The sequence below is a fragment of the Mastomys coucha genome, unplaced genomic scaffold (genome assembly GCF_008632895.1).
Source record: "Mastomys coucha isolate ucsf_1 unplaced genomic scaffold, UCSF_Mcou_1 pScaffold18, whole genome shotgun sequence".
NCBI lineage: Eukaryota > Metazoa > Chordata > Mammalia > Rodentia > Muridae > Mastomys > Mastomys coucha.
In genome coordinates, this window is record NW_022196900.1 from 9,003,851 (window position 1) to 9,021,658 (window position 17,808).

Genomic DNA, 17,808 nt, shown 5'->3' on the forward strand with positions numbered 1-17,808 from the left:
AAAAAAAAAAACAAGAATTCTATGATTTTACTTTATTATATGTAAAAAGTTTTAACTCATAGAGACTGAGTCAAATTGTAATTTTCAGAGTCTGAGGAATTACTGTTGAAATGTGGTCATAGTTTGATACAGTGGTAATAGCTGGCCAACAGTATGAATGTACTCGATGCTACAGAATTGGGCCCTGAAAAATGATTAAGTTTTATGATGTTCAAGTTTTATCACAAGCTTTCCATCTACCTATCTGGGGGGGAGCACAAATCAGGAGGCCAGTTCATTAGTAGTTCTTCCAATTATAGAACAGATAAAAATTACTTGAACTTTGGCTCTATATAAAGACAAAGAAATAAAGCCGAGATTCCTTTGGGCTGTCGCACTACAAGAAAAGAAAAGGGATAAAGTCCAGATTTCTGGCCCGGAAACTAGATGGATGGTGATTGACTCTGGTCACCAGGAAGAGTGAGTGATTGTAAAAAAAAAATCTAATTTCTCATGGGATCATTATGAAAGTGGATGAAGTTAAATCATTTGAATAAAGAACTTTACAACGTAAAAAATAAAAATTGGACACAGTTCAGACTAGAGCTCAAATTCAAATTGACCTTGTGATCCTTCAAAAGGAAGTCAGCAAGGCCATAGGTGGGGCAGGTGCAGCTTGTAGACTAAGCTGAGTCCTGGGGATGCTGTGTCACATGTAGACCTGGGGATACTGTGACACATGTAGACCTGGGGATGCTGTGTCACATGTAGACCTGGGGATGCTGTGACACTTGTAGACCTGGGGATGCTGTGTGACATGTAGACCTAGGGATGCTGTGTCACATGTAGACCTGGGGATGCTATGCTGCCTATTGTAAGTAGTTTCTTAAGCGATTTTGCCTTTTGACTAAGTATTTTCATGTGGTTACTTTCAACGGATCCATCAACATGCCCTGCACCATTCCTGAGACAACTTCCACTCCCTCACCAGGATTCCTCCACCTCTGTACTCACCATCTTCCGAGTACACAGTGCTCTTTGCTGCCCCAAAACTTTCTCACAAGCTCATGTGTTCCATCTTGGTTGTTTCATCCTACTTGGCCTGGAAATTTTCAACTCATCTTTAAGATTCACTCCTCTTTACATCTGCTAACTTCTTTCAACCTATGTTGGAACTGTAAGGATGCCAATGAATATGATATGACCTCTGCCCTTGTAGGGTCTATGTCAGGAAGAACAGACCATAAAGCATTATCATAAAAAAGTTACTTCCATAAGCAGGTAGGATGGAAAAACAGCAGAGGAAAATAAACTGCCTCATGGCGGGGGGGGGGGGTGAGAAAGAAACATACAAACATATACACACAAAGATAGAAAGACATAGAAAAACACAAACACACACATGAAGCAACACAGATAAACACACACAGAGAGGCAAATGCACGCACAAATACATACATATACACACAAACATACAGAAACAGAAAAATGCACACAGCAAAACACAAACATACACACAGGGATAAATACAAACACACAAACACACACGTAAGCATACACAAATATATACAAATACACACATATACATATACACAGAGACAAACATATATACACACAAAAATACACACATATACACACATACACACACACACACACACACAAACAAAAAAGCTCTCACAGCTTTCCAAGAAACTAGCTGCCATTTCCTTTTGAAACTCACTGAACTTTGTTTTGCCACTGTAAAGAATGTAGCAAAGAATACTATATTGTTAGATTAGTTCTTCGATTCAGCTGTGAGCCTCTGAATTTCATAATCCTTCATTGAACTTTCATAGTGCTTACTCCAAAGTATGTATTCATTTTATGTTTGTTGGTTGGGTGGGTGGGTGGTTGGGTGGGTGGGTGGGTGGATTGATGAATGGATGGAAGGATGGATGAATGGAGATGTATTATTAAACCTCTAACTTACTGTGACAAGGAACTCATTGAACTGCCGGTACTAGCTGCCTATGAAGTCTATGCAGATAATAGACATAAGTTAATGTGATTCTCTCATTATTGAAAGTACTTTAGGAAAACAGGACGGATGTTTGATAGTGTTCCATCCTTTGTAAGTCACCAGTGTGACATTCTTAATACTCTAATATCACAATACTTGATGAGTATATGCTTTAGACTTGCTGGTTGGACTTCATACATAAGTAGACTCACGAAGGGGAAAGGTGTGATATAGCCACATTTTCTTCTCCTCATTTAATATTTCATTCCCTGAGACTATCAAGATTGGACCTAACTCAGCTACTCTAAAGTATAAGTTTCCCATCTCAGTGGTGTATTTGTGGTTTGGAGAAAGGTGGATGCCTTAGGAGCAAAATTATCCAACCAGCAATCCTTCTCTGAGTACTGGCTCTACACAATGTAGCCTGTGTTGAGAGCTTCTGAAAATACAGAAGATAATGTATTCCAGCCCTCAAGGGTTTGATGGTCTAATTTAGGAGGAAGCTATAGACTGATGAAATTTGAAAACACGGTGCTGGAGAGGATGCTCACAGAGGTGTGTGGTACGTGGAACAGAGAGGAAGGAAGAAAATGAACTCCAGAGGCCACATCACTGCTCCTACAGTACCTGTCTCCCCGCCTTCCTCAAATACACCAAAAACACACCTACTTTACAATTTTTGCACAAACTGTTCCCTCAGCATGGAAACTCTTCCTGGAGACACTCGTGTCTCTTCTTCCGATCTCTGCTCAGATACAAACTGATCACGCTGTTTAAAATAGCAAATTCCACCCCCACACCATTCACCCTCTCCCTTACCTACTTGACTTTTCTCCATAGCAATGAACACCAACTGTCATCCTATATAATTCTTAATTTATTTTCATTATTGACTGTCTTCTCTCACTAAAATACACATTACATGCAGGCAGACGGCAGGGGTCAACCTGTTCTGTTTGGTGTATTCTAAGTACCTAAAATGATCTCTAGGTGATATTAGGACTTCATGTTGAATGAATGAAAGAGTAAATGAATGAATTCTGTTCTCAGTGTGTTTATAAAAGTGAGACATAGAAACGATTCTCCGCAGATTCTCCACAGTTGTTCATGGTTTTCCTTCATGATACTTACCTACCATCATTCACTAATTTCTTCCTGGGATTTGGCTGAAGGTATTGACTTTAATTCAGTTGTGAACCTTATGTCATGATTTCCTTAAATAGTAATGCTCTACATGCTATAATAAAATGAATCTCTTCAAGACTCAAAAATCCACGAAGAACATCCTTATCTAATTTTAAATTTTAATGAATAGTTATACCAATGAGTAATTAATTTTGATATTTATAGGAAATGAAATGCATATTTTTTTTTCCTTTACAAAAATCTAGCACTTTAGGAACAACAAATTCTTGGAGAAAAAATTCTAATGAGATCATTAAAGTTGAAAAAAACATATCTCCTAGGCTAGAGTATGCATAGCAACCGAACAGGCATCAATGGCTCTTTCTCCTTCTGCCCTGATGTTCTAGCTGAGCACATCCGTTTCTCTACATGAGAAGCTGTCTTCAAAAGAGAAGGATAGTTAAGTGTGAATTTCACAGTAAAGTGAAACATGAAGAGAAACACAGTTTAACAAGCTAATGTCCTCAATCCAGAAGGAAATTATTGGGTTTTGTTTGTTTTGTTTTGTTTGTTTGTTTGTTTTTGTTTTAAGACAGGGTCTTGCTATGTATCTCTGGCTGAGCTGGAATTCACTATGTAGAACAGGCTGGACTTGAACTCACAGAGATCCACCTATCTCTGCATCCCCGGTGAGGGGATTAAAAGTGTGCACCACCACACCCAGCCTTCACATCATTTTTTTAAAGGAGAGATTTTTAGGTGATACAATATAAAACATCCACAGCAATCACACTTAGAAAAAAATCAGGAAAAGAAAGGGGGGGGGTATTTATTCCAAAGGACAATTTCTACACTGATTCTCAAAGAGGCTCAGAGTACTATTCAAAACTAACGTGTAGCTCCATGAGAGCATCTCTGTCAGGGACAGAGGCAGACCACGCTGTGCCTTACTTCCTGACGCTACAGCAAATTACTACAGGAGAGATTAGTGCAGAGATACAGAATGGAGACTGTCTATTAAATGGTCTCCCTGCTGCATCCTGCGTCTCAGGTGAGTCTTTGGAGGGCACACAGACCTACAAGGCACTCGAGGATAGGATTCTGTGACAAGTGCCTAAAGTGCCAGTCGTCTGCTCTGTTGATGATGCACATGCTTGAAACAGCAGCTGTGCAGGAAGCGAGGCTGGCGCACCGCTGGCTTATCTCTGCGAACCTGACTTGCGCCCCTGCCACCGAATTTCTGCACAGAGGTGAGCTGCAGGGGTTCTCACAGGCACCAAGTCTTCCCTCAAGATGGATTCCAGCGCACTCCCACTCTTTGACAAACACTCTTCACAGGACCCGGTAGACGATTTCATCTTATGCCTTTCTTGCGTTGAGTGTGGCCAATCAACCACATAAAAATTTTCAAATTAAAACAACAAAATCACCCCCAAACCCTCATCATGGCCTTCGTTGAACTCATTCCCGTTATGTCTGTCAGAATGAGTTAGCTGTGGTGAAAAAAAAAAAAAATCCCCAAATGGACTGGAAGGAGCTGGCTTCAAGGCCAAGGTTATCTGACATCATCAACTGGAATACTGGAGAGTGTCCGCCCCAGGCAGCAGTTACAGCTCTGATAGAGCTGATGCAAAGCTGCTCTTTCTAACAATAGTTAGTCAGCAGGTTCAGCTGCCTCTGTTACAGTTTTGTTTATTACAAACATTACAAAAACATTAACAAAACTGAAATTTTTAAAAAAAAGGAAAAATTCGCCCAAAATTCTGCCATCCTACAAACCAAACTGTTGACAGTTTTTCCCCCTGTTCCCTTGCAGTCCCTGTCCATATGCAGACAGAATTTTTAGTTGTGATCCTAGCATAGACACAATTTGGTGTTCAAGTCTGTTTCCATTAGAGTTTTTAAAGCTTTTTTTTTTTTTTAAACAGTGTGTGTTGTTGCCGTTGTTTCTGGGACTGGGAACACTTTACCATTCTTAGTGACTCCTGTAAAATCTCAAAGGGTGGTGATGGGTTTAAAAGAACCGTCAACAGAACAAGAACTATTTTTAAATTCCCAGTTGAAAGGATAGCATCTCTAGAATTAAATCTGAATGGAAAGGATTTCTCCCACCCTTTGTTCTCCTATCTGGAAATCTTGATAAATACTTTTTTTTTCTTTTCCCCTGCCATCAAGCATGGCTTTGTCACCTTAAGAAAGTGCTCTTGCTTGTGATTTCTTTTCAAGGGCTTCATTTTGAAACCCCTTTTCAATATCTAGGGCACTCACACATAGAGACATCTTTCCTTGCATCGGCCCTAAAGGATCTGTGTAACTTGGGATTTCAAAGGGGAGGTACTAGAAGCCGTGTCCCGTGACTGTGAGGTGCTGTGTTCCGCTGTCAACAAGTTGGGAGCCCAAATGCTTCACATTTTACTATGCAGCACATCCCACTCAAGGTCCAGAAGGCTCAAAAACACAGATCTCACAACTCACCTGTCGCAGGCTTACATAGTTTGAGGGACAGACCTGCCTGGGGCAGAAAGGAATGAAGAAAAGACAGACAATTAAAACCTCTCTGGAAATCTGGTGGTTTCTTAGAAAATTGGAAATAGATCTACCTGAAGACCCAGCTATACCGCTCCTGGGCACGTACCCAAAAGATGTTCTACTACACCAAAAGGACACATGCTCCATTACATTCATAGCAGCCTTATTCATAATAGCCAGAAACTGGAAGAAACTCAGATGTCTCTCAACCAAAGAATGGATACAGAAAATGTGGTTCACTTACACAATGGGATATTATTAAGCTATTTAAAACAAAGATGTCATGAATTTCTCAGGCAAATGGGTGGAACTAGAAAATATCCTGAGTGAGAGAACCCAGACCCAAAAGGACATGCATGGTGTATACTCACTGATAAGTGAATATTAGCAAAAAAGTTCAGAATACCAATGATACACTCCACAGACCCAAAGAAGTTAAACTAGAAGGAAGGCCCAAGTGAGGATGCTTGAATCCCACTTAGAAGGGGGAACAAAATAGTCATAAGAGGCAGAGGAGGTACCTGGGTGGGAGAGGAGAGGACAGGAGAATGTTGGGGGGTCAGGAACAGACATGGGGAGAGATAGGAAAGAGGCCCAGAGGGCCAGGAGAATGAATGAAAATATGCAGCTTCTTGGAGTGTGGCATTAGGAGGATTCTCTAGAAAGTCCCAGAGACCAGGGATGAAGGAGGCTCCCAGGAGTCAATGAAGGTGACCTTAGCCAAAATGCCCAACAGTGGGAATATGGAACCTGAAGAGACTACCTCCAGGAGACAGACAGAACGAACCCCTAGTGGAGGGATGGGGACAAATCCACCTATAAAACTGTAGACCCAAAATTGGCCCTGTCTAAAAGAAATGCAGGGACAAAGATGGAGCAGAGATTGAGGGAATGGCAAACCAATGATAGTCCCATTTTTGAGACCCATCCCATGAGCAGGCACCAATCCTTCACACTATTAACCCTTCATGCTACATTGTGCTCGCAGACAGGAGCCTAGTAGAACAGCCCTCGGAGAGACTCTACGGGGCAGTAGACTGAGACAGATGCAAATACCCACAGACAAACATTGGACAAAGGTCAGAGACCCCTATGGAAGAGTTAGGGGAAGGATTGAAAGCCCCCAAGGAGAGGGCAACCCCAACAGTGTCAACTAAACTGGACCCCTGGGAGCTCCCAGAAACGGAGCCGGCTCTCAGCACATATATAGCAGAGGACTGCCTTGTCTGACCTTAGGGAGAGGATGTGCCTAGTCCTGCAGAGACCAGGATGGGGAAGCACCAGGGGGTAGGCTGCCCTCTTAAAGGCAAAGGGGGATCAGGAAAGGGGGCAGGATTTGGGATGAAAATAAAAAATAAGCAAATATACCCTACTCCCCCCAAAAAAAATAAATCAAAAAGAAGAAAAATAGAAAGAGAAAAGACAGACACATGGACAGGACAGAAATCTGACATAAGGTAGACTGGGATCTTAGATGGAGAAACCGCAGCACTGCAGAAGCTCAGGGTGTCTATCATATAGAGTTGAACAGAAGGGATGTTGTTGGATGTGGCTGGACAAGGAGGAAGTAATAAACAAGAAGGCGGGGTTTATGGCATACACCTGGACCAAGGAGACAGAGTTGCCTTTGTGAGGGAGCAGTCTTCTGGCCATAAATATGAGCATGTGGCTATGGAGGACATCTGCTGCACACACTATCAACATCCACCCATGAACCAGAAGGGAAGGCCTTACCATTTCTCTCTGAGCCTCACCCCGGGATGGGCAGAGAGGAGGTTTTGCCATTTTCCCATGTGCCTGAGACCTGGGTCATTAACTTGACCATGCCTATATCAGATAATATGCATTCACTCAGGGCTTCATGCACTGCCGGCCTCCCCTACTCCTTACGCTCACCCTTGACCTTGTGAAGCAGGATCTCAGACTCACCCATGGACTGATAACATGTCACAAAATGTCAGAAGTATCTCCTTCCTGATAATACCCCTGATTATTATGAGTTGTGCCTTTCAAAGTAAAGGAAGGAAAAAAAAACCCTGGAGGATGTGAGGAAGGGGGAGGGTGTGAGTGAGAGAAGGCGTGACAGCTGTGAGCAGTGTTGACACCTCTGGGAGCTAAGGCAGACATGAGGTGCGAATCACCTGCTCTGGTAACCCTGACTCAAAGCAGGAAGTCAAGAATGTCCTGTGTTTTGATGAGTAGCCTAACCCCAGTCTTCTATACACAACCCTAGAATCAACACCCAGGGCTCCAAAGTGGGATGATGTTGGGGTAATATCAATTTGGTTTTAATCACAACACTTTGACTCTAGGACACTTTCACTTTTAATGTTATATTCTGTATTGTTGGTTTTTTGTTGTTGTTGTTTTCAAATACAGGACTCATTCACTAATCAAGCAATTGAAGAGTGTACCCTTATGGATTGGCTTTTCAGAGAAATGGATCTCCCCCCTTCACACTTTGTTCCAATCAGCATCCTTAGATCTTGAGCAATCAGACTTCTCATCCTTCTTCAGGGAAAACAGTGAAAAACAGAGAAAATAATTAAAAGCAATATGTGGTAAACAGAAACAAAGGAATGGAGGTACTTGATACCCTAGTGTGTGCAGAAAGTTAGGATTCACCACCCACACCCCGTTAGAAGTTCTGGGGAGCTTTATTTCCTCCCCCAAGGACATGACTGGAAACTAGACCTCGGGAAAGGCTTTCAGATCAGATCTAGCTCAAATCATCCAAGTCCTGTGTTCTGATTTTGCTTTGACTTCCCAAAGTTAGAAGAAGGGGTTAGCGTGGAAAGTCATCAGGGACAGGCCAGGGGTGTGGCTAAACACCCCACAATGCACCCCACTACAAACATCTACCCGACTCACAATGTCAAGCATGCTGCAAATGGAAGCGTGCAGGTAGGAGACAAACCTGATTAAAACCATGGGAAGCTTTTGGGTTTTATGCCAAGGAGCTAGGACTGTCAGTGAAGAGTCATTGCAATCATGAAAAAACTTAGATTTTCTTCAGACACACTGAAAACTAAATCAGAGGAGGCTGAGTAGATGCAGAAAAATCCCTCAGCATGCTGCTATGGGTACCCAGAGAGGACTGACAAGGGTCCCCAGAAGTCAACATGTGTGGAAGATGTGAAAACCAGCAAGTGCTGAGAAATGACGTGCTGTAGGAAGAGCATGGGGAGGTGCTGAGTAACTCCCAGGTTTCTCAAATTATTGGTTAGATTGTGTTCAGAGACAGGAATACAAGAAGGGGAGGGTTGAGGTGAGAGTATAACAAATCTAGTCAGAAGTTTCACAAAAGTCTCAGGGACTCTTTGGAAGAAGTAACTAGCTGCCAGATCCATGCAGTCAACAAGTACTGTAGTAGCAATGATCAGGGCTTAGAGGTGATCAGCTCCCTATGCAAGCACACTCTTAGACGGAGACTTAGCCTTTCAATTGGAGAAGAAATTTGGCATAACTTTTGAGGAGATCTCAAAGAGCCTTAATGGTTCTGTTAATTTCATGAGATGGAGGGTTTCCCTTTTTGAATCTGGAGTCAACTCCACTTAGAGTTCCTCTTAAGGGAACCATACCTGTGGAGTTAATTAAGGTAAATAGGTTGGCAAAGGCTTCAGCCAACTACTCAAGCAAAGTTAAAATAATTTTGGCAGCGGAGCTTTCCTTCTGGAGCCTCCAAAGATAGGATGTTTTTTAGGGTGAATGAAAATATTGGGTTGCAGTAATGAAGAAGGCTGAAGACAGAAAAATGCAGAGAGGGAGGGTAAATGATGTGTTTGGTAATGGATTCACACATGTGATTCCAAATGTCTTTGGACACACGTGGTAGCAAAGAAGCAAATTCTCCAAGTCTGCATCGTTAGCGTCCCCATTGTCGAGCCTAGAACAAATACAATAATATTTTATGCAATTTAATTTGGGGAAAAGATAAGTTGTTTTCGAAACAGTTATAACTTAATGAGTCCTTAGATGTCTTGATCTCTGTTATATCTGGGATAACATCTTGATAATATGGCCTGGAATTTATTTATTTATCTTTGTTGTTTTCTGATCTCTTTTATGATGCAAGAGATAAAAGGTTGTTCTTGGATAGTCTAGCGACATGGTAGTATAATCACCATTTGTTAGGACTGTAAAGAGTTATTAGTGAAACCTTCAGAATAAAATATGTTTCCATAAAATTTCTTAGGTAATAAATGTGTTCCCTTCAGTTTAACCTTATCCCTAAAATCTCCCAGACTTAATTACATATAGGAGCAGATGTGGGTGAGAGTGTAGTTCAGTGACTGAGCCCTTGCCTGGAGTGTGTGGGGCCTTCAGGTTCAACCCACACATACACTGGAAAGTTACACAGGAGACAGAGGTAAGGACAATTTTGAAAGTTCAGATCAAGTTTAAGGAAAAATGTTTACTCTCAACCAGTCATTTCATATTCAACACAAAGATGAAGATAAGTTCCAAAGAGGTAATTCTGCAAACCAGCAGAATGCTGCCACTGCTTGAAAATGTAATAGAGAGTCCCACAACCTGTCATTTGGCTTTATTGGACGGTGATTATAAGTGAGTTTGACCAGATATTTTCCTCTTTAATTCAGACGGTTGGTCCTGGAGAAGTACCTTAAAAGGAAGACTCTAACTATTGCAGTTTCCTAATGGAAGCTGCCCTATTGGAACTGCTGCCAGTTCTGGCCCTCAAGTCCCATGAAATCATGTCAGCTAAGGGATAATTAGAAAACACAAAGTTCAGAAGCCTGTCAAAATACAGAATCATCTGAGGAATCAGTACACCCGAGAGAAAGGCGTACATAGAAAACCCCACATGGGCCTCACCAGGAGCTGTGTTACTCTTTACATTCTGTGAAATCTACAGAGAGGGTTTTCATTCAGTTGGTCAGCACCACCTGTGAATTCACAACCAAGTATCTCCATCCATCTCTGCAGCCGTCCTATGGCCTAGTTCCTGTGGCCTCCCATTTAGAGACTGGAGAGCAAAAGCTGAACTCCAGGGTCATCTTTCTAATAATTGTGCAGAAAGGGTTAGCTGTGATCTGCTGAAATGAATCTAAACTTTTATCATTATGCTGTTCTACATCCCATAATGCCAAGTTCAGAAAATCAAACCCAGGCAGGCAAATTCATTTTATTTCTTCCTGATTTCACAACGAAACAAACAAACAAAAACTTTGCGCCTCTTTTTCTCTCATGAGCAGTGAGCTGCCAAACCCCATCAGTCCTTCCCCCCACAACCTTGCGGGTGTGACCCATGGCATCGGGTGTGACCCATGACATCGTCTGTCTGTGCTGCTTGAGATGTTTTTACTGGTGGCAGCATCTGGGATCCATCCAGACTAATCAACAAGAAAATGCATCCTGGTTCACTGGGTGACTCATGCATACGGGAATTTGAAAACTGCATCCCCAGTATAAATGAGTAGCTTCTCTCCACCCCTCCTACCACTCTTGCTCATCCAGCTCTCAAGTCTCAAATCAACAGCATTTACCTATGTGCTAATGAGTCTTACTCATTCTTGGTCTCTCCTCAGTCCTTCACCACTCAATTCCTATTTGGAAAGCACAGACAGATTAGAGTCACTCTACCACATTGGTCCCTCACCCCACCTTTCTGCCAACCCATCACCCTCCACTCAAAATTACCACAAGATCTTCTGTACCTCCTAAAAGTCATCGTAGGAGTTTGAGAGATGGCTCAGTGAAGTGTCTGCCTGGAACATATGAGGAGCAGTTCGATTTCCAACCTCCACATGGGAAGATCAGGCATGGGCTTATCATCAATCCCTCAGCTCAGGGGATGCTGAAACAGGAGGGTCTCAGAAACTTGTGGGCTGGACAGTCTAGACCATCAGCTAGTTCTAGGTTCAGTCAAAGCTGTCTCAAAAATATGATAGAGAGCAACTGAGGAAGATACCAGACATTCACCTCTGGCCTCTACACACACACACACACACACACACACACACACACAGGGGTGGGGGAGAGATTTAATTTAATTTTAAAATGCTACTTTTAATCATTTCCATTTTATTTTATTTTATGTGTATATGCGCCTAAGTGTATGTCTGTATGCATACAACATGTGTGCATGTGGGCAGGTACTCTCAGAGGCAGAAAACAACACAGTATCCCCCGAAGTAGAGTTATAGGATGCTCTGGACCACTTAGTATGCATAACTGGAACCAAATCCGGTGTCTCTGCAAGAGCAGCAAGCTCTATTAGGCACTTGACATCAGTAGTGGTCATTCAAAGCACGCACTCCAAACCACATAGTCTACAAGCACTCTATGTGCACGAGCTTGTTTCTTCTTCAACGTGAGTTCTATAAAGTTGCTGCCATATCATCCCTGTCGATAACTATGAAATAACTTTGGTTGAGCAAGTTTTGAAAACTTTCTCAACCAACCAATAAATAATAAAATCAGGATGAATGTGCAGCACACTGCTTAGTGCTGTCGCCAATGCCTTCTGCACACATGTGCTAGAGGAAGATGCTCCATCTGCCCAGGAGCTGGGCGGATCATTTGCATTTGATTAATCCTTTCTAACCTCCAAGAAGCCTGAAGCAAGGTTCTGCTGTAAGTATCCCACATTTTACAGATGAAGTAGGAAATAGAGAAAATGGAACCCAAATTCAGTTCATTCTAAACCAAATAGACTTTCTCCCACATAGTAACGTTTTCCCTTCCCTACACTTCCACGAGCTCTCATTTCACTATCTTTTAAGGAAGATACAGATGTTTCTCCTTCCCTGAAATGGGTGCAGATCTTCCCTGCTCTCAGACCTCGCCAGGCTTTGCCGTTTCCTTTGGGCCCCATGTCCACCTCCTTGCGCTTGTGTCAGTGTGCCTGTGCCGCAGACCAGAACCCACTTCCTTCCAGCAGCTGCTTACTGCTCTTGAATCTTTAGAAGAGTGATCTAAAGAGACAAGTACAATCATAGGCATGGTGGTAAGAAATCTCATGGTGAATATTCATGAACAGAAAAGAAAGGCAAGTGTGATCCTTAAGAATTGAAACAAAACTTATTATCCCTGGTAAGAGTCTGAGAAACAGACAAAAATTAACATTTACTATCTTATTACTTCTCCTAAAATCAAGCAAAACCTTGTTAGGAGTCGAATTTCATGCAGGATGTCCTCTGAATTTCCTACTAGCTCAGTGGTAGCTCTCTGCCATGTTGCCTATGTCATCCCCCGTATTTTAATCTTCCTCAGTAGACATTACCTGTTATAAACAGTCCTTTTGGTTGACTCCCATCTGCAATAGATCCAAAAGGACCTCAGTGTAATTCCAACTTTCTCTTACTCCCTGTCCTACGACATCTCAACAAATGCCACACTTTAAAGTAAAGGAAATGCAAAGGAGAAGAAGCAGCATGCTCAGATTAAAGATTCTCAGGACTCTGGAAACACTAATAAACCATGGGCACTTAAGTTCTGGGTATGTTCCTCCAGCTCGCTCTGCCTTACTTTTGGGCACTCACTGATGCTAGATGGAATTGATTCACCAGCAAGCTCCTGGGATCCTCCTGTCTCCACCTCTCCAGCATGGAGAATACAGGCCTATGCCACCGTACCTGGATTTTGTTATGGGTAAGGGGTTCAAAGCTCAGCTCTTCAGACTTGCGCTAAGAGCACTTTACTGACTGAGTCATTGCCACAGTTCATATATATAGTCTTATAATTCAGAAACTATTGTCTCAGTGCTGACTCTCAGACCTAAATGAAGATCAGTGGCAACTGTTGTTTTAATTCTCCTCTTTAAAAAAAACTGTGTTTTAAAAACTGAGATCCAAAGTGCATTTCCCAAAGTGTTGAGAGACGAGCTTTCAAATGAGATGCAACTTTTGGGCCTGAATCCATTCTACACAGGGTATCTAATGGAACTCTCATTAAAGCAAATTAGAAATATGTGATAGCTATTCTTAGTTGTCAACTTGACTACATCTGGAATGAACTACAATCCAGAAATGGAGGGCACACCTGTGGCCAAATCTTGAGGCTCGAAGACACAGGCTTCTGACCTGGATCTTGATATGGGAAGACATATGCTTTTGATATAGATCTTGAGGTATACTGGCCATGAAAACCTTAGGAGCAGGCAAGGTAGTACACATCTTTAATCCCAGGAGACAGAGGCAAGCAGATCTCTGAGTTCAAGGCCAGCCTGAGACAGGGAATTCAGGTGCGGTGATATACACCTTCAATCTGGGCCATACTTTCTGCTGGAGGCCAGCATAAGGACATTGGAGAAAGGAAGGCTCGCTCTTCTTTGGAGCCTACTTCTTCAGGATTCCAGCTTGAACGGAAGACCAGGTGAAACACCTAGCCTCTTGGCACTGAGCAAAGGCTAGATTCTCAGACTTCCCATTTACAGCTGCCAACTGTTGGGTTAGTTGGACTGTAAGTCATTCCAATAAATTCCCTTAATATAGAGAGACATTCTATAAGTGCTGTGATTCTAGAGAACCCTGACTAATGCAGGAGAGTTAGAAGTCAAAGGAAGACCCACACCCAGAAACAAACTTTAGTTATACTGTGTGATTTTTTTTCTATTCTTCTCAAAAGATCATTGGAAGTGGACAAATTATTATATATACAGTGCTGTGACATACATACATATATACATACATACATATGTATATACATATAAAGGGGCTTAGAGTCTGTGATTTAAAGCTAGACCACACATTTCCCAGTGTGGCACAGTGCCCATCATATGACACTACCTACAAAACATTTGTTAGGTAAGTAATCTCTCCTAGTCGGTGGCCCTAAGCAGTGGAATGATTTAATGTAAGTCACAGGATGATTTTGTAGCAGATCACACCAGAACTTCAGTCCACCATCCCTTACTTGGCGTCAAGGACGCCACTGGTTTCAACATAAGCAAATGTGTTGGTGTGGGTCTAGATGTAAATGAATAGTAAAATAAAATACAAGCTGCTCGGAGGACTGTTCTCATCACCTGATCAGAAGTTACAAAATCAAAAACACAATGGTACATGAGGCTGGGGTGAGTGAGCATCCATTCCAAAACCAACTAGAACTCTTCCAGGAACAAACAAACAAAGCTCACTCTGTGTACCTGATGACCAAGATGATAATGCTAGGGATAAAAATCAGTTTTTAGTGATAGAAAATTAGCCCATATAAGGAAAATACATAAACTGGCAGAATACAGCAGGTTGGCTGCAAACTGAAATCTAGACCAAATAACACTTGAGGATACTTTGAAAAAGACTCCAAAGGTAATAAAAATACTTTTTATGACACATTTTTAAAGCACAAAATGGGCTGAAGAGTCTGCATAATGATTTAATAATTCAGGTCTAAAACAAGTACAAGCAGGAAAAACCATCAGATAACAAGTTGAGTTCATTAATCATTTTTCTTGGTCATCCTGTGGTAGGTGGGGTTGGGGGTAATCCAGGGAAGAGCCGGGAAGGTTTGTGAGTGTTTCTAGTGGGTTTTGAAGCCTACTTCTGTGTCAAATAATGCAAATGCCCATGAGTGGGCAGGAACCTGGTAAAGCATGAGTAATATGTGTAATGTACATATCTGTGCCACTAAGAGGAAACTATTCTCAGACCTATATTATGAGACCACTTCAATCCAGAGAAAAGACAGAAAAATGCCTCATCACTATTGGTGTAGAATACCACAGCCCAAATTCCAATTAAAATACTGCTAACTAGCATCAAGCAGGGTGCTGGAGGTGGGCAGAAAACACTGCCAAACTCCAGCTTCGGGGGAAATTCATCTCTACCTACTTATTTTAGTAATAACTTAAAAGAACTGGACAAGGAAAGGCAAAACAGAGGAGAGCTAAAGTAGTCAGGGAGAACATGGAAGGAATGTAGAATATCAAGACACTTTTCCTGAAAGTCGTGCTCATCTAAGAAGTTAATAAAACTTCTGGTGTTCCAGCTGGGCAGTGCGGGCACGCAGAGGCAGACAGATCTCTGTGAGTTTGAGGCCAGCCTGGTCTAAAGAGTGGGATCCAGGACAGCCAGGGCTACACAGAAAAACACTGTCTCAAAATAGTAAAAGAGGAAGGAAGGAAGGAAGGAAGGAAGGAAGGAAGGAAGGAAGGAAGGAAGGAAGGAAGGAGGAAGGGAGAGAGGAAAGAAGAGAGAGAGAGAGAGACAGAGACAGAGACAGAGACAGAGAGAGAAACTTCTGCCATTTTGCTACATAAGTACCCTGAAGAAAACATGAGCTTCATTTACAAGTGGTGTTGGGGAAATTAGGTTTAATGTATAGAAAACTGAAAGCAAATCTCTTTCTCTCACACCTTGTACAAAAATCAACCCAAAATGGGCCAAAGGCCTTCACATAAGACCCCTGGACCCTGAGCAGAAAGCATAGGAGGAGCATTCAGAGACAGGCATAATTAAGCAATGCTTTGTTGAGTAGGACTGAAGTTGTTCACGAAAGAATAGTGAGAGCTGACTAATGGGAAGACATCAAATTACAAAATGCCTACAAAACAAACAGAACAGTTAAAGAAAGCAGAAAAAACAACCCACAGAAGAGGAGAAAATTCTTCCCGAGCTATGTATCTGTGATGGCTTGAATATGCTTGGCCCAAGGAGTGGTACTATTAGAAGATGTGGCCCTGTCGGAGTAGGTGTGGCCTTGTTGGAGTAGGTGTGTCACTGTGGGTGTGGGCTTTAAGACCCTCATCCTAGCTGCCTGGAAGTCAATATTCACTAGCAGCCTTCAGATGAAGATGTAGAACTCTCAGCTCCTCCTGCCTCATGCCTGCCTGGATGCTGCCATGTTCCCGCCTTGATAATGGACTGACCCTCGGAACCTGTGAGCCAGGCCCAATTAAATGTTGTCCTTTATAAGAGTTGCCTTGGTCATGGTGTCTGTTCACAGCAGTAAAACCTTAACTAAGACAGTGTCCAATGAAGGATTAATATCCAGAATACATAGAAAACTAAAAAGCAAAACAAACAAAGCCAAAGAGTAAACAAGGATCAATGGATAGGCAGATGAATAGAACAGACACTTCTCAAATAAAGACTGGATGTAAGGATGACCAGAGTGTGACATCTGTCACCCCATGGATCACCAAGTTTGATTCAGCTGACCTGGCTTGTTAGGCTGGTGTCTCCTTCCTCCCTCTGCTCAGTGTACATCCCCTCCCTCCTCAAAGCTACCCTTTCCCAAACAGAGGAGGGCCAGTCTCCAGTCAAGGGCACACAAGTAGCTCTGCTCTCCTGCAAGAACTGCCAAGCATGTTCTCAAATAAAGAAGAGCATTTGCAATATATGAAAAATGTTCATCTTGAGCCATCTGGGAAATGCAAAGAAAACTACATGAAGGTCCCACCTCACCCAGTCAACATGGCTATCATCAAGACGACAAACAGCAACAAATACTGGTAAGAACCTGTAAGAAAAGGGGTCTTTCCTTTAGAGTCTCTGAGGATACATACAGTAACCCTGCTACTATAAAAATCAGTATGGAAGTTCCTCAGGAAACTATGGACACAATTGCCATATGGCCCTGCTATACCTGGCTTGCTGAGAGAACTAAGCACGTTTTTCTAGTATCTGCAACCTAGAGGGGAAAGAAGAAAGGGAGGTTGTCTTGAGCATGGAGGTAGGGGAAGAGAGAGAAGGTCTCTGTACCACACCACCTTCCCCACCTCAGTGCTAGCCATTAGGTGAAGTGCTTCCTCCCTATGGCCCAACACTGTGTTGCTGGATTGTCTGACTGCATCTCGCCATGTATAAAAAAGTAAAAGACTGTAATTCTTGTGACTAAAAGTCAAATTCTCTACCATGTGGCTGAAACTCTAAGTACATCAGTCCTCCACAGTAATGAGTTCAGTAAAACTAAATAAATAAAATTAAAATTGTTCTCAAATTTGTATCTGAACTGAAAATCCATAAGTGCCTCATAGAACTTACATTTCATTAAGTAATATGACAAATTTAGAGTCAATTTAAATTTTATCAGAGGGTGCACCATTGTTATAGGCAAATGCCATGCTTTTATTGGACCCAGTGGACTTAAGATTTGTAAATTTAGTATGTGGAGTCCTGGAGCCAATCCCTGATCGGTGCCAAATGACAACTGTTATATACCAGAAGCACCGTGTTCTATCTAGCTTTATATCTTCAAAGCCTAACCATTAC